General features: G+C 38.8%; 1 long non-coding RNA gene across 2 annotated transcripts; it reads right to left on the bottom strand.

Moving 5' to 3' along the window:
- Nucleotides 1-351: 351 nt before the first annotated feature.
- On the bottom strand, nucleotides 352-23,323 carry LOC308654893. 2 transcript variants are annotated; one of them, XR_014023337.1, is made up of 3 exons: nucleotides 23,180-23,323; nucleotides 791-976; nucleotides 352-664 (listed from the first exon to the last, which is right to left on the bottom strand). It is a non-coding gene; the product is annotated as an uncharacterized lncRNA (long non-coding RNA). The 2 variants fall into 2 exon arrangements; XR_014023338.1 differs by having other exon boundaries at nucleotides 352-658.
- Nucleotides 23,324-23,386: the final 63 nt, after the last annotated feature.

Raw genomic sequence — 23,386 nt, 5'->3', positions numbered from 1 at the left:
ATAAAACAAAGCCTGTGTCTTAGTCCACCCCACAGCTACACACACACACACACTCTCTCTCTCTCTCTCTCTCTCTCTCTCTCTCTCTCTCTCTCTCTCACACACACACACACACACACACACACACTCACACAATATCATAGATTGGTAATGTGTAAACAACAGAAATTTACTGAACATAGTTCTAGAGGGTGGAAAGTCCAAGGTCAAGGCATCAGCAGATTTGATGCTTGGTGAGGGCTCATTCCTTACTGATGGCACTTTCTGTGTGTTCTCACATGGCAGAAGGAACAAGAAGTTTCACACATGCATGTTTTACATGAAGCATATTTAATATTTGCAGTTAAGAGACAACAGATACTCTGGATTCATGCCAGCCCGTTCCCCAATGCTCAGGAAAACTGCCCTGGACAAGTAGTCTCAACTGTGTGTGCCTCAGTAGCACAGCAGCTGAGGGATGCTGAAAGCAGCCCTGGGTTGTGTTGAACAAGCCAACCACCAGAAACACTGTGCTGAATCACTGCAGTGTCCAAGTTCATGTCTTGTTGCTATTACAGAATCCACAGACTGGATACTGTATAAAGAAATTTATTTCTCACAGTTTTGAAGACTGGGATTTCTAGAAGCTAGAAGATGGCACATGAAAAGGGTCTTCTTCCTATTCCTCATATGGGGAGAGAGAAGAGAAGGCAGATAAACTCATCCTCTTACCAAGAGCCCACTCCTACCATAACTCACCTTCCCATGATAACAGGATTAATCCATTAATACCATCTCTTAAAGGACGCACCTCTCAACACTGTTGCCTTGAAGGCCAAGTTTCCAGCACAGGAACTTTGGGAGACATGTTGAAACCATAGCAGAGGGCAACCTGTTTCTGGGGAGGTCGACTGGAACAGAGCTCAGATTGTCTAGCCTGTCTCTCCTTATCTCAGGATGCTGTGTTCTCAGGACATTCTCTGGTTATTGTTGAGACCTGAAGGCAAGAAAGGAGGAAAAACTGGTTTGGTCCAAAGCCACCTGAGTTCCTCTCTGGTTTGCCAACAGGCCTCGAGACATGGCACAGTGGGCACCCCTACCTCCGTCTTCTTGTGCAATAGCTATTTTTGTTTTAGACAAATATCACACTGTATTAGCTTTGACTTCTCAAAAGTAGGGTTGTGCCCATGGTGTCATATGTGACATTCATGTTCCCAAATGCCCCTTCCTGAGCCTTGGAAGACATAGCTAAGCAACTGACACTCTTCTCTGCTCACCCTTCAAATCCCTCTCACAGCAGCTCTCCCTGAGTCTGCATCACTCCTTGAGAGCTGGCACATGAAAGAAGACTAATTTGCCACTCTGACTTGTGTGTATTCATCTTTGCCTTGTCTGTAGCATCTAGTTCTAGCACTTGTCAAGCTCATAAAAAAATTGAAAAATGAACTGATATTTATTTAGCATCTAAAACGCAACAGTACTCAGGCTGAGAATTTTTTTATATGTATCATACTTCTTAAATCCCTACAATAAAACTCCTGTGGGGGGCGGGAAATGTAATTTGCAGAGCAATCAAAGAAAGTGAGACCCATTTAAGTAAGAAACACCAACCCACAGATGGGATGGCTAAGACAAGTTCAAATCCAGGTTTGTCCACCTTGGAATGCCATGCTTCAGCAACTTCAGACACTCAGTAATCTCTAACATCAGAAAAGAAACATGCAGTGACTGGTTTCTTCCCTCCATTATTGTGGACAAATCATCCAGAATCCAGATCAAGGAAGCAGACATGCATGAACCCATTAGCAGTGAGTTAGAAAGAGCAGATTATAGATATCTTCATGCCAGGAAGTGAACAAAAATAAGTAAGGTCTTATACTGAAAATAAGTGAGACAGAAATCTGCAATCTTCAAGATTGACTGTTTACTGGCTGTTAATTCTGCAGATTTGCTTTTCAAACACATTAGGTCTTCTGACGATGTAGTTAGAGAACACCTCCTGCAATCCCAAGTAAAGTGTGGATGCATATTCTCTGCAGGACTTTGGTTTTCTTGCTTTCATTTTGGTTTTCCCCCTACAGTTCCATGTACCTCATCAGAATTTGAAGTTAGGAAAACAGAGCTGCACCTGACAAAGAAGAGATGACTCTTGAGAGAACTGAGAGGACCCTTTAAGCACAGACCTCAACAGTCAAGGTCACTGTTTTGAATCTGAATATAGATGTGCCACCTCTCCTGGACAGCACATGGCCACAGAGAGGAAACAGGAGAAAAGACAGGGAAGAGGGGAGGAATTCTAGAAAGTCAATCAGAAGGTCCTTTTGCCTACTTTCCTAAATACCAGTCATGCTCCTTATTCCTATACCATCACTACTATTATTTAATTGAGTTTAGTTTCTTCCTAGGGAGTAACATCAATGAAATCATACACTGGATATTTTTCATACTTTTTCCCAAATAGACATTAAAAAATGGTAACTACGAATACTAAAGTGCCCACCTGAGTATCAGTATCAGTTTATATAGCTCTCCTGGGACATGCACCATACCTTGAGAAATACTATCAAGTTCATTGGATTCATGACTTTATATTTATTTTCTTATTATTATAATTGTATAAATTTATGGAGTACATTGTGATAATTCAATACATATATCATACACCTGCTTGTTTCAAGCACCATTTGAGGTCAGAGAAGAGGAAACCTAGGGTTAGAAAATAAGGCAGTGAGCAGAAATTGGACAATTATGACTGAAAGATCTTTTAACAGAAGCTATAGTACCAATGCATCAATGAACCTCAAATTCACAGCTCAAATGCCTCTGGATCATTGGAGTCCCTTTGTTCTCCCTTAAAGGACACTTCAAATAGTGACAGCATCTAGAAATACAATCACATACTCAAGGGCCACTCCAGAAGTGCTGAAGAATAATCTGAGACTTCCACACCTCTGACTCCTTCCTCACTTGTAGTTCCTCCTGTTTCACTTTCCAGCCACACCCCCCAGCAGCCTACTTGGGATCTGCCCTCCAGTGGAGCCCAGCATCTGTTTCCATGTAGAAGAAATGAGCTGCTCCACAGAGCCATTCTATCTGTGGGTTGGTGTATCTTACTCTTTCTTACTTGAGAAATAGTCTCCTCCACCTATCCACCTATCAGGCAGAGAAAACCATCCTGCCAGGAATGAAGTCTTCTTCCTTCAAAGGCTGGAGAGGGAGTCATAAATATTAAAAATGTTGCCAGAGTTTAGCTTGTTACAAGAAATCATTTTCCAACAGGCAGAACTTTCTGGCTCATAGTAGTGATGGTACCTCAGGCACAGTGTGCCTCACCCAGGAGGGGAGGGCATGAAGAGGCGGCATTGGAAGATTCTACACAGATGAGGAATTGCATTAGATGACCACTAATGCACACTTCTAACCTTGGCATTCTCTGCCTCTTCAGGGCTCTTGTGGCCTTTGGTTCACAGTGAGGAGAATTATGAAATCTGAGGTCATTTGGAGAAGCATTTGGGCCGAGAAGAATCTTTGACTCTAAAGCAGGAATTGGCAAACTTATTCTGTAAAGGGCCAAATAATACTGATTTTAGACTTTACAGGTTGTATGTTCTCATTTTCAATTGCTCAATTCTGTCATTGTAAGCATGAAAGACGCCATAAATGATATATAAACAAATAAGAATGGTTATGTTCTAATAAAATTGTATTTACAAAATGGGTGCAGGTAGAGTCTTAAAATTATTTCAAAATAAAAGCTGAAACTGGCGACAGACTAGATGTGACTTTGTGGATGTAGTTGGCTAACCTTGCTCTAGAGGAAGTTGTCAACCTGAATACCTCTCTCCTTTCCTGATTCATCCATTGACCACCAAGTCAGTACCACCAGTACCACCTCCTAAATATTTTTTGTGGCTGCCCATGGTAGAAATAAGCCAGAGTTAGGTAAGCTTACCCAAATCATCCATGGCTGTAACCAAGAAAAGTCCAAAACTGTCCTTTCCTTTGGGGGACACGCACACATTTCTTAAAACATCAATGGTCGTTAAAACCCTAGGGTGGAAGAGTCATAGCTTTCTATCTGAGACAACTATTGTAGGTTTAGGGGTGCTAAGATCAAGCCACGACCCTCCCAGATTCCTAACTAATAAAGAGCAGACCCAAAGAACCGTGAGAGAATCAAGACACAGTATTCCTAAAGGCAGGCAAGTACCAAACAACTCCCATATTAGTGCTTTGGTATGACTGTGTTGAAAGCATGGATTAATATAGACTTACCACAGTTTTGTCCTATTCCTTGAAGACCTAAAGGTCTACCTAGAAGGAAACAGAAGCTCAAGAAGCGACCCCAAACCACCTGACCAAGAGCTGTTCTCTTGAATTGTTCTCACAGGAACAGAAGAGAGTGAGGAAGCATTCCTGGGCACATAGCCCTGTGCTTCAATGCACAGGCCTCATCACTGAGTCAGAGTGACTCCTCTGATTGATGATGTGGTGACAACCTGGAATCCACTGGATTGTATTGACTGGGTGTCAGACCACCACACTGAATTCAATACAGGGGCAGGAGGAAGAAGCCCTGGGGCTCTTACAACCCAAAGGAACAACTCTGATTAGAAGTTAATTAGCATAACTAATTAATGATAGTGACAATAATTAGTCCTTTTGAATTGATCTTTACACATCTTATCTCATTTATTATTCTGAACAACCCTGTGAGAAAAACATTCATACCGATCTAATTTTCACGTAGTAAGTTGACTAGGGCAATAAAACTTAAAATTGGGGCTGGGGGTGTGGCTCAAGCAGTAGCGCGCTCGCCTAGCATGCGTGGGGCCCGGGTTCCATCCTCAGCACCACATACAAACGAAGATGTTGTGTCCGCCGAGAACTAAGAAAAAATAAATAAATATTTAAAAAAAAACTTAAAATTGGTTGTAACTAAGAAAACTTGGGTATTATAAATTCATAGTGAAAATTTGAACTTAGCTTTAGGGCAGGTTGTTCTTTTGTTCTGGAAATACTTGTCCCAATAGCCTCTGTAAGTTACAGAAAGTAAGATCATTCCTACCCATTGGTTCAAGGATAGGAACACTTTTATGGGACTTGGAAATAGAGCATTGAAAGAGCTTGGGTTCAGAAAAAGCTGGTAGGTAAAATGATAATAGGTATTCTCTTATTTTTTATACATATGAACCCTTACACACATAAAGAAGAAACAAAGGAAACTTCTGAGAGAAGAGGGTTTGGTGTTTATTGTTACATTTACGAAGACACATCTTATAGATGAGAGAAGACCTACCTGAAGCCAAGTGGCAAAAAGAAATGGAAGAATGACTGAGCAGAAACATTCCAGGAGCATGGGCTGGTAACCCAGGCTTAGGTGGTGGGAGTAGAGTGCTAGAACTAGGTGGGGAGGGGAAATGTTACAGCCTGTTGTGAGGCTGCTCGTCGGGTGCTGGGCTCTGCCTTGGGAAACATGGCTGCCCTGTGTGAAGTGGAGGAGCTGATCTCTTACAGGCTGTATCCCTGAAAACCCAGGCCCACTGTGGAGAATGGTATCCTTAAGCAACGGTAACCCAAGAGAATGACCAGTGTCCACTGTTCTCTGAGGAAGCTCTGGAAGGGCTGGCATTTGTCCAGACTACGAGGGACTTCTCAGTTTCAGCAAGGCCAAAAAAAAAGAAGAGAAAAGAAAAGAAAATCCAAAGAATTGTTATTCATCTGCAGAACACCAGGGAATATTCTTTGGCATTTTGTGAAATGGCTTCTAACAATAAGCCATAGAGGGAGGGTACCCACTAATCTGAGCAAGTGGAAGATTTTTGTCACAAAGTGTCTGTTAGTAAAGGCACATTTTTATATTTATGTGAGCTGTTAGGGTCCAGGGACTTCCAGATTATGAGCATGTGAGCCAACTGAGACTCAGAGAGAATTAATAAGAGGATCTTAAAGTTCTTAACATTTGCGGCACACAGAATTACATGGGGAGCTTCTAAAACAGACTGATGTTTGGGCTGAAATCCAGTCCAATAGAATCAGTCTTTTGGAGAACAGCCAGGAATCCACTATTGCTGAAAAGCTCCCCAAGTAATTATAATGTGTAGCCAAGTTGTGAAGAACAGGCCTAGTTTGAGGTAGATAGATCAGACAGAGACAGACAAAGAGTGAGACAGACACACATTGTGGGGGAAACCATGTAAGATGGCTGTTCTGGGGCTTCAGACCTCACCAAAGAGGTCCCCATGAACTAGTGCTTTACCAGAGCCTTCGAGTATCTCTGAATACTTAGTAAGTAAAAACACAACATGATCAGAACTCCTGTTTATGGAGACCCTATGCACCAAGTCCCAAGCACAGACTTTAATGGTAACCCTCTCACTGGCCTCCTACACCTGTGTCCACACCCAAGGAGACTGGCAGTGATGAGGCTGCCGAGGCCTAGCGGCATGTATAACGGAACAGTCCAACCCACACAGCAAGCCGTGAAGCTGCTCGGGTTCCATCTTAGGAGAAAAAATGATACTGAAATTCATTTGTTACTAGGGATATGGGGTCTGATTAACTTTGAATTTATGGAAATTTGTGACAGGGAAAAATGCAGCCAGGAAACTGAAACCAGCCCAAAGTCTGCCCTGGTAGCTTCCCTCTGTCTTTCTATGTCCTTTCCTGGGTTTATAAGTAGGAATAAAATAGGAAGAACCAGAGGGACACTTGCAGTGTTGTACTACTAAGTGTTTAAAAACTAGCCCTATGGGAATAGAAAGGCTAATTTGTGTCATTTGCCAATTTCTGTGATATAAATACTACTGTGATGGTCAACTTGTAGGTACAAAATTGGCATTACCTACTTCACAAATTTTCTAAAAAATTAGCATTTGAGTTGATTTAGCCAGCCCTAGTTCACCTCTGGAACTGATTCCATTCTACAAAAAAAATAATGCTTTTTTTTTTTTAATTAGAAGTAGAGCCTTCCCCATCCATAGTAGAATCCAGATCCTTTTGGCATCCTTCAGTGATCATGTCACTGGGAAGAGGGTCTGAAGGAGTTCCAAGAGTGGAGTGGGGACTTGCCTTAGAATATGTGGAGTCCTTGAAAAATATAATGGAGAAAAATTTCAGCAAATTCCAGTCAAAGACTGTTGCAGTCAGCTTTTTTAGTGCTGTGACCAAAAGACCTGACAAGAACAATTTTAGAGAAGGAAAAATTTGTCACTCACAGTTTCAGAGGTTTTAGTCCATAGATGGCCAACTCCATTGCTCTGTGCCTTGATAGAAGGGTGTGGAGGATAAAACAGCTCAGGTCATGGATACCAGGAAGCAGAGAGAGAGATCTCCTTGCCATGACAAAATATAAACTCCAAAGGCACACCCCCAGTGACCACTTCCTCCAGGCCCATACTACTTCCTTACAATTACCACCCAGTTAATCCCTATCAGAGGATTAATGTGTTATTAGGTTAAAGACTCTCATAACCCAATCATTTCACATATACACTTTCTTGTATTTTCTCACATCTAAGCTTTTGGGGGAACACTAACGTCTAAATCATAACATTACACTCTTGGGCCCCAAAAGCTCATGCTCATCTCACAGCGCAAAAATATCTTTAGTTCATTTTCAAGAGTCCCAAAATATCAACAGTTCTAAATTCACCCAAAAGTCCAAATCCAAAGTCTCCACGGAGACTCAAGGCAAACTCTTAGCATGAGCCCCTATTAAAACCAAAAGCAAGTTACACATATGCAATATCAAAATGCACACGGTAAACATTTCCACGGAAAGAAACAGCAGCATAGAAAGAAGAGATAGGCCCAAAACAAGACTGAAATCCAGCTGGGCAAACAAGTTCTATAGCTTCCCTATCTGGAACACATGGATTCATGAGGTTTTCTTCAAAGGCTTGTGTAGCTCTGCCCCTATGGCCTTGATGGTTGCAGCCCACATGGCCTCTCGACTTGTTTCTGCTTGATTCCTGCATATTTCCACATTACTGGCATTTCTTAATCTTGGTAGTCCCAAATGCATCTTTGGCTTCCTTCTCACAGCTCCATACATTGCCTTTTCAGGAGCTGCCTGCAGGGACTCTCTCTTGCACTTTGCCTGGCATCCCAGGACTTGCTTTGAAATCTTGGTGGAAGCCTCCATGACCCCCTAATTCCAATGTCCTGGATTCCTGCAGAAACAACACCACATGGTTGATGCCAAGGTCTGCCACCTCCTCAAGCAGTAGTCAAGCCTCCTGGGGCCCTCATTGCAGCAACCTCTGAGTACCTGGATGGCTGAGCACGGTGAAACAACTTCCTAAGCGCCTCTGTGTAAGTATGCCTCTCTGGTCTCTGCTTAAGGGAATTTTTATTTTTACACCTTTGAGCCTGAGATAGGTAAGGTTCTTCAGATTCCTGAAATCCCCTCAATCCATCTTTCCCATTGTTCCTAGGTAAAGTAATTAATGTTTCTTTAGTGGCTGTAATATCTTTTAACTACCACACCTTCCCTAGCCCGTGGTTACTCACAGTTTTCTGGCCAAACTACAAGTTCTTCAAATTTTTCTGCTTTGCTTTCTGCTCCTAATTATTAGAATAAACTTGGCTAAAAGATGCCAGCAACATCCAGGATACCTTCAGGAGGTGTTCTGAAGGCTGTATTGTCTTACAATTTCCTCCACCATATTAATTACTCCATCACCTTTAAATTCAGTCTAACAGAAAGTCTCAGGACATGTACAAATTATAGACAACTCCTTAGCCAGAACATAACACAAATGACCTTTAGTCCAATGTCCAATAGAGTCCTCCTCCTGCTCTGAAAATTCATATAAGCTCAGACTTCACCGTTCACAGTCCTATTGGCACTCTGGTCTTCCCAGCTCTCACTACAGTCACCCACGAAGCTCTGCTTACGACAATCTAAAACTTTTCCAGCTTTAATCTCTAAACTTTTCAGAATTTCTTCTCAAATTTTAAAAAGCTTCAAAAGCTTCTGAACCACATGGTCAGGTTAGTCCAGCAACAACCCCACTTCTTGATACCAATTTAAATTTTAGTCAGTTTTTTGACTGATGTGATCAAAAGACCTGACAATAATTTTAGAGGAGGAGGAAGGTTTCTTTGGCGCTCATAATTTCAGAGATCTCAGTCCATAGATGGCTGACTCCATCACTCTGTGTCTGAGGTGAGGCAGGACATCAAGATGGAAGGGTGTGGAAGAAGGTTCCTGGGGACACGCCTATGGGGTTTGTATTTTGTCCTTGTTGAGCAGAGCTTTTTCCTTCTGCTTCCTGATCATGTCCTGAGCTGCTTTCCTCCACTGCACTCTTCCACTATGAGGTTGAACCTCACCTAGAGACCCTAGGAATGGAGCCACCTATCTATGGACTGAGACCTCTGAAACCATGAGCCACAAAATAAACTTCTCCTCCTTAATATTTTCTTGTTGGATTTTTGGTCACAGCAGTGAAAAAGCTGACTAAAGCAATAACCAAAGGTCCTAATAGTGGTGACAACCGTCTGAATTTAGATAAGTAAACCTATACCTTTTACATCTTTATACATCTCAAGATTTGGAATTTTTCAATAGCAGTTCTATTAAATCGGAATCAAGCTAACTCAGAATAAACTTGTAATTTCAACACAGTCTCTTTTGATAGTTATCATCACATATCATACATCAGAACCTTTTTGGCTTTTGTAGGGCTGGCATAAGTGTACATCTTACATTATATTTACAAGGACCTTGTCTTTTTCCTTTTAAATGTTCATGCCTACATAACCATCCTTTCACTTTTCTTCTTCCCTTATGTGAGTATATTTGTCTTCAGTTATACTTCCATGTTGGGCATTCAAGATCACATACATGACCCCTGTGTTGGTCAAAAATTAATCATTTTCTGTTCTACTATTAAGGTCACCTGAGACTCCCTGGGAGTTACTTTTAGGAACATGTGAAGGTCTCCTGGTTCCTTCAGTCTTTTTCTTCTTCCAGTTGGGCCATCTGTCAGTATGGGTCAGGGACCTGCTGACCATGTGGCTTACCTTGGAAGTTTTAGGGATATTTTCCTTTTCAACGACCCTCCTCTATGCAGAACATACACTGGTTGGCTTCCTGTTCTCAAATCCCCCTGTGCAGTAGGTCAGGTGATTCACCAAAGTGACAGGCCCTTAGGGGGGTCCCATAGTTCCTCAGGTCCTAAAAGACCTTGGAAAGGAAGACCCAAATATTGGCTATTTTTTCTTAGCTCTGTTGTTTTTCTTGGCTTTCAGCTCCATGTCTCAGTTGTTGAATACCTGGGAGGTCAGTTCTACCAGTCATGAACTGGGAGTACTAGGTTTTAATTTAACATTTGCCATTTTACAGTTACACCTCCCATTACCTCAGGGTCAGTATTAGTTTGGGGAGTCAGTTCATATCAGTGTCATGTAGGTGATGACTCACTGTCTCAAAATACCTCAGGTTATTCTGTTGGAAATTTTACTTCTGCAAAATGTTACCAGGCAATAATTTCACAAAGAAAATACAAAATAAAATTAATAATAGGAAAAAATATTCAGTTTGTATAATATTTCTGAACCAAAAAACATAATTTTATAACATTAAAGTACTTTATATGACTGTTTAGCCTATACAAAAATCCATAATTTGTCAACTCAGTCACACATAAAATCTTTTACAAGTTCTATTTCCTTTTAAAAATCCTTTTACAACTTTCAAATTCCTATTATACTCACCCAAATTAATACTTAATTTTGTATTATATCAATTTTGGAATTGTAATATTGTTTATACCAAAAATTTATCCTTTTGAACAGAACTTTAGATGAAATTAATTTTAGGGGACTTTACAAAGCAATACTAAACTTCTTTTTTTTCATACACCAACAATTTATAAAAACACATTTATTAATAGACCCAAATATGTATTTTAAAATATTTAAGATGTCAAGAGTACTTGAATCTATAGTTAATGACTGACAATTTAGAATTTTAACTTACACATGACTCAGGTTTTTTTCCAATACATTTACCAATGCTTATCCCATTTCTATAAAACCTGATTTACCTACTTAAACAGCTATTTTTAGCTTACCAATGAAAAACAAGATATCAGACAAGTATAGTTATCATTTTAAGCATATTTTTCCTGCCAAGGAAGAACCCTAAAAGCAATGGACATTGTAATCTAAACATCTTAACAGAAAAATACAGTCTCAATTGCCTAATAACTTAGTAAAAAAATGTGTATTAAATAATTTTAAAGACAAGTTTACTTTCATCTTGCCCACGAATTTAAGTTAACTTAAGATATATAACAAAGATATATTTAAGTCACTTGGTCTACAAGGCATTTGGTGTTATGTCTTTTTAAATTTATGAGTGCTCCTTTGTTTATAAGCCAATTTGGTGCCATGTACACATAATATACAGTATACACATATATACATAAACTTACGTAAAAAGACAAAACAAAGATTTTATAGCTCGAATTTAGATTCACCATTTGCCAGTTTTCAAAAAGTTAGATTATTGATGATTATCATAGCCCCAAGCAATCCTTAATATCATATCTGTACTTCCAAAGGTATAATTCAGTTGAAGCAAGGTAGAAATTTTACATATACAAAATCTCAATATCACTAAGAAAGGCATAGGCAAAAGCCCAGTGAAAGCAGAAGGTTTAAAAAGGAGACTTTTATGCAAATTTATATATTTTCCTATTTTAAGAACTACTCAGTAGAGTAGACCCTACAAATGAAAAAAAAAATTTGTAAAGAATTAAGAAAATTATATTTTAGAGAACTATTTACTTGCTTTCTAATCCAATGTAGCACTTAAATGAGTAGGACAAAGAGCACTATGTCCACCAACTCAGGAATGCCTCCTTTGATATTTTGAAAGCTTTTTGAATTAGATTTCTACCCAATAATATTTTTACGACTCATTTTGTTAGTGCTTAATGTATTGGCTAGAGCAAGAATCCATGCTAGGGCACAGAAACATTTCTTTCCAGAGTCACCAATGGACCAGATAGCCCCTTTAACAAAGAAGAAAGAAAGAAAGTTTCTCAGGAAACAGAAGAAGGAAAAAGACAAAGAAACAAAAATCTGGTTTTTAAAATTTGCATAAACCAGGTATCAAATACCCTTAGGTACACTAGAATCTAGTCTGCTTACTAAACAGACCATGCACCAGATTTAGAATTCCAGAAACCATAGCAGAGCCTGTCACAAATGTCTATCATGTGAGAAATAGATTATAGCATAGGGAACACAGACACATGGAGGCCTGTACAGTTGGGGACATCCAGGGCCGTGTTTTCCAACTATAACTGACAGTGAATCAATGGTTCAGGTGGCCACTTGTCATTCATGAGGCAAATCTGCCTTGATCATCACTACTGTTTATTTTCCACTTCTAAAGGGCAAGATCCCTTTTTGTCCTTTAGTCCCAACTGAGTTTGAGAGTTAGCCCTTGGATTGCTTGAGGTAATAATACTTGAATAACCAGTTTTCTCAGAAAAGGCAGCAGGGAGAAAACAAGCTAAATAGATAATCAGATCTTGTATATTTCTCTTCCCATTTATAGAGTAAATCTCCATTCCCTAATTTATATTGGAACCAAGCCACATCAATTTCTTTTTTTCTTTAATTGTGTACTCCAATGACTTTCTTCTGTTATTTTAAAAATTTAAAAAAAGAGAGAGAGAGAATTATGATATTAAAGATCTTAGGGTACCTTATGAGTCTCCACCAAGATGGGACTTTTTATTCTGACGCATGTTGTATCTTTGATGTATTTTATGAGCCAATTTACTCCAAAGTATTGGCAGTATGAGCATCCTCATTCCTGATACATCTATTCCTGCTTCCAGGCATTCCTGGAGCCCCCAAAAGCCGAGTCCCAAATTTGAACTCTTCAAGCAAAAGCAAAATAGAAGTCTTAGTCCCTTATTAAAAGAATATTCGTGAGGTTTCAAGTAATCTAGGTGCAACTGAAAACTTACACTTTTTAAAATAGGACACAAAGACTTTATACAGAGTATTTTAGGAGGATTTGGAGATACTAAAGACAGAGTTAGACAAACTTCAATAAAAGAAAATCTATTTATAGTTGATGTCTTACTCTAAGTAACAAATACGATCACCTAAATCTTATAGCAGTTTAGATTTAAAAGTGATACCTTTGATTTCAAATGTGGGGCAGGCAGCCAGTGTGAGCGGCTGAGAATTCAAGATAGGAAGGTGCCAAGCAACACTCTGTTTAGGTCTTGAGGATTTTGTCTTTGCTTCAACCTACTTTTTTTCCCTTAATTTTCTTTGGGAATAAAATTTTTAGACCAAGGGGGCTGCCTCTTTTATGCCCACCCTAGAAACACCTCTTGTAAAGATTTATCCTAAGCCTGGAAAGTTACCCCCTGGACTTTCTATGAAAAGACTTATTGGGCTAAGTCTCTATTAGAATAAATACATTCATTCTAATAAAATTTGATAAAAAGTAAAATATATCAAATGTATGTTCAATCAAAAAGAATCTTTGCAGTTACTCAGATTTTTTAATGTTTATCTAAATTTCACCTAGTAATCATCTCATACTCTTGTCACAGAGTAGTGACATTTAAATACAAGTTCCTCATTTAGATCCAGGAAAGTACAATAGTCATTTTGGTGTCCATTGTCTAAAATAATTACTAAAGGGGATTTTTTATTCAAATTTCTTTTAAGAAGTGGCCCCATTTTCTCTTTTTCCAAATAACTGCTTCCACTGAGACATGCCACTAAATTCCACAGAAACCATTCTTCAATAAGTTCTTGCTTTTGTAAGATGCCACTCCCCAATCCATGGCTTCCCTGGAGTAACTGAAGCACTGTTATGAAAAGAGCAACCCATCTGGCTTGAGGAATATCAGCTCTGTGTTGGCATTCTGGTGCATGCTGGCATCAATTAGCAGGAAGTGCCAAGGTTTGGTTTGTTTACAAATGGGTAAATATTGAGGAATGTTGATATTCATTAGTCCCTGTGCATGCTGCACCATTCCTCACAATCCCTTGCCGTTTAGTACCCTTCTGTTACCATAGCAGTGCACATTCCAATTCAACAACACTCTATCAGTTTGGGTCATTTTTGGAATTTGTTCCACATAATCAAATGAAGTGTAGGAACAAGTCTAACTGGGCTTCAGGAACACGTGGAGTGCAGGCAGGGCTTTTGCTGTCCACCCTACTTCCAGTGGCTCCACAGATGTTTCTTCTATTGAGACTGGCTCTGTTCAGAGAGCAAAGGCTCTGCTGTTGACTACTCCAGACTTCCACTTATGGCATGGACATCAGTGGGATACCAATTATCTTCAGAACTCCCATGAAAGGGTTCTGATTGGTCCAGTTTGGGTCTTGTGCTCATCTTCAGATTATTTACCAATATCAATAAATGTATGCCTTTACTTTGTTTTCTACAAGGAACTTGTCACTGGTGTAACCATTAACAATTTCAATAAAAAAAATATGGCCAATCCAATTAGTTGTTACCTGAGATAGAATAGTTGGTCTCCCAAACAGGTCCCACAGCAATACTTGGAGTTGTTGACCAACATGGGGCTCAATTTTCAGTCTTAAAAGGTCAGAGATGATTGTCTACACAAAGGGAGGATCTGAATCTCAGCTGGTTTCCAAGTCCTTAGAGTCATATGCATAAAAATCACTCATGGGAAGATATAACCTCCAAGTAGACAGCTTCATTTATTTAATGATCAGAACTTTTTCTTCCTACAGGCATTTCCAAATGTGAAACCAAATGTAATTCAAAAAGTACTTAATGACCATACAGTCAGAGAAGGAATTAATTAGATGATCTTTTTTTTTTTTTAAAGAGAGAGTGAGAGAGGAGAGAGAGAGAGAGAGAGAATTTTTTAATATTTATTTTTTAGTTCTCGGCGGACACAACATCTTTATTGGTATGTGGTGCTGAGGATCGAACCCGGGCCGCATGCATGCCAGGCGAGTGCGCTACCACTTGAGCCACATCCCCAGCCCCTAATTAGATGATCTTAATGGCTGGCACCCAGCAGCTAATGCATATTCTCTGTAGAGACCATGCCAGTTCTATCACTTTGGATTCCTCCCTTTCATAGATGCAATCTCCCCTCTGAAAGGATTCTTTCTTCAAATATATCAAACTACTTTGACTCACATATCTAATTATTTATTTATAATCACTATTTGGTCATACCTCTCAGAATTTCTTCTTGAATGCCCTGGATTGAATTTGGGGTATTCAAATAATATTGTTTCTACAACTCTTACTTCAATTTCTACTCTTCCTAAATTCATTCTTGGAGGTAGGGCTTTAGTTTTCAAGCCATCAGTACTATATAGAATATTCAGGAAACACACATAAAAGCTATTTTAATTATAGACTAAATTGTTATTAAACTAAAATATTCAGGAAATATACAGTAAGGTTATTTTTAAACAAAAATATTTTTCTTGAGAACCAAATGTAAAATTTCTTTCTAATAAGCATATAAAGGGATATCTTTTTTTTTTCATGACATCTACAATAGTACCATCCCAGTTTTCAAACTAGTGAGCAATTCAATAATATTTAACATCCTCCAACCCAGTGCTGGAGATCAAATCCAGGGCCTTGAACGGACTAGGTAGATAGGCAAGTGCTTGACCACTGAATTATACTCCCAGCACAAATGACTAGTATTAATAGGGACCAGCTATCTAAATTCACAATAAAGACGAATTTGGAAACCTTATTGCTATTGTTACTAGGAGTTTTAATCCTAAAACCAAAGAAATATGAAAAAGAGAAATACTATCTCCATAAAAGAAATATCCTCTTATTAAAAAAATGTTCAAAGTTGAAAGAATACAATAAAAATATTACAAAAAGACAGAAATGAACCATAAGTGGCCATCAGGAATCAGGGTTCTCCAAATATTGATGAGAAAATTCAGATTTTAGAAGTTGATCTCGCCAAGCCACCAAAGCCAGAAATAATTTTTTCACAACATAGTAAATTTGCATGTGTGTTAATGGAAAGTTTAAGTTTACTATTAATAAATGGGCAAGATCACAGACTAGTTTTTTGTTTTTCCTTTTTAGTGGTGGTGGTACTGGTAATTAAATCCAGGGGCACTCTACTACTAAGCTACATCTCTAGCCCTTTTTACTTTTTTTTTTTTTTTTTTTTTTTTTTTTTTTGAGACAGGGTCTGAGTTGCCTAGACTGATTTCAAACTTGTGATCCTCCTGTCTCAGCCTTCCCCCACAATAGATGGGATTACAGGTGGGTGCCTCTGTGCTGAACCAGAACAATTCAAATAGTATAAAATATACTGTAGTAAATGTTCATTTACTGAGCAGATAATGTGTGCCCAACACATACAAGGGACTTTGTTTCTGTTCTCATTTACAGCATGACCAGAGACCATAAAACAAATGGTCTCACCCTTTTCCTTTAACCTTGTTCTTTCCTCAACATGGAAATCTTCTCTTTTTTCTATTTGCCCAAATTTCACTCATTTTTGTCCCATCATTCTAGATATGAAATATCTATAAAATTTTTATGTGATTATATATAATATATAGTAACATAATTATAATAATTTTAACAATAATAAAATTATATTATAACAATTTTTAAATTAATGATAATACATATATAAACTCTAGATTATTATTTCCAGGCTATTTTAATGTACCTGTTTCAAGTTTGTTGAAACATTTGTAGAACTTAACACTTGGGACTTTCTGGGTTAACATTCATTTGATCTAGTGGGCATACTATCAACACTGTCATTTATATGACTTGACCTAGATCTTCTAAAATGGAATTAGGCAAATCTCCACTTTTCAGAGAGGCAAATTTTTACCTAGTAAAGGCAGAAGTTCTCACATACTTTCTGACTCATCACTCTCACAACCACACCTTTGCTGCCTCCTTTGAGCCCAGCAGTTGGCAAACTTGAAAGGGCCAGGTGGTCAATATTCTTAGCTTTGCAAGCCATGCAGTCCCTGCCTGAACCTGGCATTGAAGCAAAGGCAGCTATAGATAATAAGCAAATCCAGTGGGCTGGCTGTCTCAGTAAAACTTTGATTATAAAAATAGGTAGATTTGACTAGGCCTGTGGGCCATTATTTGTCCAGTTCATTGTTCCTCAAATAAAAATCTATCAGAAACTGTTAAAGGGCTGGGGATGTGGCTCAAGCGGTAGCGCGCTTGCCTGGCATGCGTGCGGCCTGGGTTCGATCCTCAGCACCACATACAAACAAAGATGTTGTGTCCACCAAAAACTAAACAATAAATATTAAAAAATTCTCTATCGCTGTCTATCTCTCTCTCTCTTTAAAAAAAAAAAAAAGAAAGAAAGAAAGAAAGAAACTGTTAAAGATGGAAAGTCCCAGGTCCTTCCCAAGACCTACCAAATCAGAGTCTCAAGTAAAGAGCCTGGTCCTGTGTCTTTAAACAAGTCTTCTAGGAAATTCTGGTGCAAGCTCAAATTTGAGTAACACTATAACTTTCTCATTACCCACAGAGAACCTTCTTAAAATATTAACAACTAAAGTGGTTAATATGTCTGACCTCAAAAAGAAGTCCTCCCTCCCCCTCCCTCTTTATGATCCCCCTCCTATCCCAATATGCTGGGGATTATAAAACCAAATCCTAGTCTATTTTGGTTGTGACTGCTATCATGCAGCTGCAGACCCATCTTCCTTTTTCTCAACAGCTGGGACTCAGTCACTATCTTGAATTCTGCAACTCTTAAGGTAACACAAGCTCACACCGCTTAACACACATTCACCATTTCACAAGCACCCTCCTCCCAGGCTCTTCCAGAATGACAGGTAGTGAGGAGGTTTACAGTCTCTGTCACAGGTCTTAGAATCACCTCTCTCCCTCCCTACCTTACCATCCCTTCCAGTTGCCTCTCCTCTTCTCCCATACCAGTGTGTAAGGCTCTGCCCAATCTCTGTGAAAGTGGAGCTGGTGAAATACAAAAACACACAACAGAAATAGAAAAACAGCTATGACCATGTAGTTTGCCTCATAGAGGCAAATGACACACCTTTTTTCTCCCCCTTTGAGCTCTGCCTGTGCTATATCATTGAAAAGATTCTACCAGGCTTTAGACTGATAAAGAGTTGCTTAGAAAATGATAGTCATTCACTTTTTTATAACAAAAGACTTAGTCAAGATGGGCATGCCACAGAGTGAGGATACAAGGAAGGAAACAAATAACTCTGCCTGGAAACCAGACAGGCTCCCCAGGGTTGGGAAATTACCAACGTTTGACTTTCACTAGATATACTCCCAGAGACAGTGTTGGGAGGCTTGAGTGGGGTGGTGAGACGACTAGACAGCAAGACAAAGAGGAATCCCAGGAGCCAACTACATGGCAGGAGCTAGGTGCATAAGGACACAGACAGCTACCAATAATGGCTATCACAAAAACCTACCTTTGCCTCCCCATTCCCAAAGTATTGCTAAAATTTGTTTAACTGTGACCTTATCTCACTTGGGAAACAAATGAGTTTATCATGTTCAAGGAAGAAGTATTAGGACTTGTTGGGATGTTCTAAATTCAGAACATACATACAGATGGGTAGAGGTATGATGGAGATTATTTTGTTGTGTGAAGACCTCACTCTTCCAGGACCTAATATATTCAAAAATTTTTACTTTTTATTTTATTTTATTTTTTGGTCCTACGGATTGAACCCAAGGGAACTTTCTCACTGAGTTACCTCCCCAGCTCCTTTTATTTTTAAATTTTGAGACAGAGTTTCTCCTTGTTGCTGATGCTGGGCTCAAATGTGGATCCTCCTATCTCATCCTCTGGAATTACTAAAATTACAGGCATGTACCACTGCATCCAGCACATTTAAATTTTTTTAAAGTTATTTTAGCCAGGTGCAGTGAGCTAGCCTGTAATCTCAGTGACTCCAGAGGCTATGACAAGAGGATTACAAATTCAAGGTCAGCCTCAAGAAATTTGGTGAAACCCTCAAGTAACTTAGCAAGACCCAACCTCAAAAAAAAAAAATGTAAAAGGGATAAATTTTAAAATAAATATATAAAAAAGACTGGGGACATAGCTCAGGGATGAAGTGTCCCTATATTCAATCCCCAGTACCAAAAAATAATAATAATAATAATTAAATATGTGTCTCCCTCACCCCAGGTATTTTGCAATGCTCATCCCTAGGACCCATATTCAAATGGAAAGAAAAAGAAACTTTGTACAGCCAAAGAAGTACATATCAGTGACCTTGATTCTTTTCAATGTATCCAGAATGTTTTTCAAGGCTACAACATTGTTCTGGTTACACTGTGTTTAGTATATTGCCAGTAACAAGTGTAACTTGAACTCATGGGTACAAATGTGCTATTTATTTTAGCCTAAGGCTGTGCTATTCAATAAAGCAACTATCACAAGCCAGGTATCCCTTGTCTGTTTATAATCATTCTCATATTAACACATTTTGAAAAACTTTTGAGAATTTTCCTATAGGCTATTCACAAAATAATAATACTTATTAGCTACTAAACAAGTTCTGGTTTTGGCAGCAAATCCCTTATTGTTTGACTATTTTCTTTTTTTTCTGTTATTTTAATGGTGTATTATAATTGTACATATTGATGGGATTTGTTACATATTCGTACATGCACACAATATAATATGGCCAATATAACTCCCCAGTCTTTCCCCCAAGTTTGTTCATTATGCCTAATTAAATTTATGGAATTTTATATAAGTCTTACAGACAATCCTTAGTTATTCTCAAAAGGATGAATAAACGTGATATACACATCCACATGTACCATAGAAATACCATACCTTTTCCATAGTATACACTTGATAAATAACAGAAGTTTTGCAACATATTGTACTCCATTGATGGTCAATTAAGTGAAGAGAATCATGTTATACTCTCATCTTATTTTCAAAACTAATTTTGAAAATAGTGTAATATTTTACACTACTTTAACCTTGACTACTTTTAGTTAGAAATCTTTAAAGGCTACGTTCATGATTTTTTTTAAGTTTTCTTTTTTTTTTTATTGGTTGTTCAAAACATTACATAGTTCTTGATATATCATATTTCACACTTTGATTCAGGTGGGTTATGAACTCCCATTTTTACCCCGTATACAGATTGCAGAGTCACATCAGTTACACTTACATTGATTTACATGTTGACATACTCATGTCTGTTGTATTCTGCTGCCTTTCCTATCCTCTACTATCCCCCCTCCCCTCCCCTCCCCTCCCCTCTTCTCTCTCTACCCCCTCTACTGTAATTCATTTCTCCCCCTTGTATTATTTTTCCCTTTCCCCTCACTTCCTCTTGTATGTAATTTTGTATAACCCTAAGGGTCTCCTTCCATTTCCAAGCAATTTCACTTCTCTCTCCCTGTCCCTCCCACCTCTCATCCCTGTTTAATGTTATTCATCTTCTCATGCTCTTCTTCCCTACTCTGTTCTTAGTTACTCTCCTTATATCAAAGAAGACATTTGGCATTTGTTTTTTAGGGATTGGCTAGCTTCACTTAGCATAATCTGCTCTAATGCCATCCATTTCCCTCCAAATTCTATAATTTTGTCATTTCTTAATGCAGAGTAATACTCCATTGTGTATAAATGCCACATTTTTTTTATCCATTCGTCTATTGAAGGGCATCTAGGTTGCTTCCACAGTCTTGCTATTGTGAATTGTACTGCTATGAACATCGATGTAGCAGTGTCCCTGTAGCATGCTGTTTTTAGGTCTTTAGGGAATAGACCCAGAAGGGGAATAGCTGGATCAAACGGTGGTTCCATTCCCAGCTTTCCAAGAAATCTCCATACTGCTTTCCAAATTGGTTGCACCAATTTGCAGTCCCACCAACAATGTACAAGTGTACCCTTTTCCCCACATCCTCGCCAGCACTTGTTGTTTGACTTCATAATGGCTGCCAATCTTACTGGAGTGAGATGATATCTTAGGGTGGTTTTGATTTGCATTTCTCTGACTGCTAGCGATGTTGAGCATTTTTTCATGTACTTGTTGATTGATTGTATGTCCTCCTCTGAGAAGTGTCTGTTTAGGTCCTTGGCCCATTTGTTGATTGGGTTGTTATCTTATTGTCTAATTTTTTGAGTTCTTTATATACTCTGGATATTAGGGCTCTATCTGAAGTGTGAGGAGTAAAGATTTGTTCCCATGATGTAGGCTCCCTATTTACCTCTCTTATTGTTTCTTTTGCTGAGAAAAAACTTTTTAGTTTGAGCAAGTCCCATTTGTTGATTCTAGATATTAATTCTTGTGCTATGGGTGTCCTATTGAGGAATTTGGAGCCCGACCCCACAGTGTGTAGGTCGTAGCCAACTTTTTCTTCTATCAGATGCCTTGTCTCTGGTTTGATATCAAGCTCCTTGATCCATTTTGAGTTAACTTTTGTGCATGGCGAGAGAAAGGGATTCAGTTTCATTTTGTTGCATATGGATTTCTAGTTTTCCCAGCATCATTTGTTGAAGATGCTGTCCTTCCTCCATTGCATGCTTTTAGCCCCTTTATCAAATATAAGAAAGTTGTAGTTTTGTGGGTTGGTTTCTGTATCCTCTATTCTGTACCATTGGTCCACCCACCTGTTTTGGTACCAATACCATGCTGTTTTTGTTACTATTGCTCTGTAGTATAGTTTGAAGTCTGGTATCACTATACCACCTGATTCACACTTCCTGCTTAGCATTGTTTTTGCTATTCTGGGTCTTTTATTTTTCCATATGAATTTCATGATTGCTTTCTCTATTTCTACAAGAAATGCCATTGGGATTTTGATTGGCATTGCATTAAACCTATAGAGAACTTTTGGTAATATCGCCATTTTGATGATGTTAGTTCTGCCTATCCATGAACAGGGTATATTTTTCCATCTTCTAAGATCTTCTTCTATTTCTCTCTTTAGAACCATATGATCATCTCGACAGATGCAGAAAAAGCATTCGACAAAGTACAGCATCCCTTTTGGTTCAAAAATACTTGGGAATCAACCTAACAAAAGAGGTGAAAGACTTATACAATGACAACTACATGATTTTTTTTTAACATTTATTTATTCTTAGTTCTCGGCGGACACAACATCTTCGTTTTGTATGTGGTGCTGAGGATCGAACCCGGGCCGCACGCATGCTAGGCGAGCGCGATTTTTGCTCCCTCCCTCTCCTGTGTCTCTCTCCTTCCCATCCCCACCGCCCCAGCACCCAGCCCCAAGTCTTCACTATGCTCCCTAAAACACAGGACAATATTTAAGTTGAAATGATGAAGTCAAAAGGTCTCTGATGGGGAAAAAAATCTGATTTGGCAGCTTTACATGAAAATAGGTCCTGTTAATTAGGTTACATGATAAACATTTCCAACTTGAATGAACAAAATCGATGCTGCAAAAGTTTTGACAAAAACATAACTTAAACATCTAATAATGAAAAACGTTTATCCAACACTATTCTTAAAAATGAACAATGTTTACATTTTCATCAAACTTTAATTATATCCAGTTAAACAAGGCATATTTCATTTAAAAAGTTTAATTTATAGTTATTTGGTATTGGATAAAGCTTCCAGAAACTGAAAAAGTTTCTAGAGTAAGGACTAGGTAAACAAATCCTTTGGTAAGCCAGTTGATTCTCATTTGGTCGCTGTCAATAAAATTGAGGGAGGACCTAATTGAATATTCACCTTATAAATAACCAAAATAATTTTTTGAGGTTAAGATTGTAATAAATGACCTTGCTACAACAAAATTCATCCATTTCCTAGTTCAGAACTTGCATATGTGAACAAGGTTTCTCAGGCCATACAACTATAACAATTAAAAAAAGGGAAAGAATTGATGCTCAACCCTTTTTCCCCTCTAAGAAGAAATACGCATCCACAGATGCATGAATTTTAAAAGGAACAATATCCATCTTATGGATGCACACTTTCTAGTAAAATTTACATTCTATTCAATAGTTATGAAAATTTCTAATAATAATTTTAAAGATAACTCAGCCCAAAATCAAGTGATCTGCTGGCTGTGAAACCTTGTGCAATTCAGCCTCTTTGGGCCTGAGTTTCCTGGTTTGTGAATTGGGGATAGCAATGTGACCTAGCCCTTAGCATTTTTCTGAAGATTGGATGAGTTAACCTACTGCGCAGGCTACGTGAGCTTTACCTGTTATTTTGGTAATCAAGAGCAAAACCCTTCACCCTAAGAGCGAGGGGGGGGGCGGGGGGTCTTCCCCGACTGGAAAGGGTTGGAGGGCAGGGGTCCTGTCGCAGGCACACATCTCGGGTGGGAGGGACTGGGGGGACTCAGCTGAGACCTCCAGGGCAGAGCGCGGGGCAGGACCGCAGGCTGAGACTCGCGGAGTTTGAAATG

This window comes from Spermophilus citellus, assembly GCF_964194105.1.
Source record: "Spermophilus citellus genome assembly, chromosome: 8".
Lineage (NCBI taxonomy): Eukaryota > Metazoa > Chordata > Mammalia > Rodentia > Sciuridae > Spermophilus > Spermophilus citellus.
Note: the sequence above shows the minus strand (reverse complement) of the source record. Positions and strands in the feature narration are given on the sequence as shown.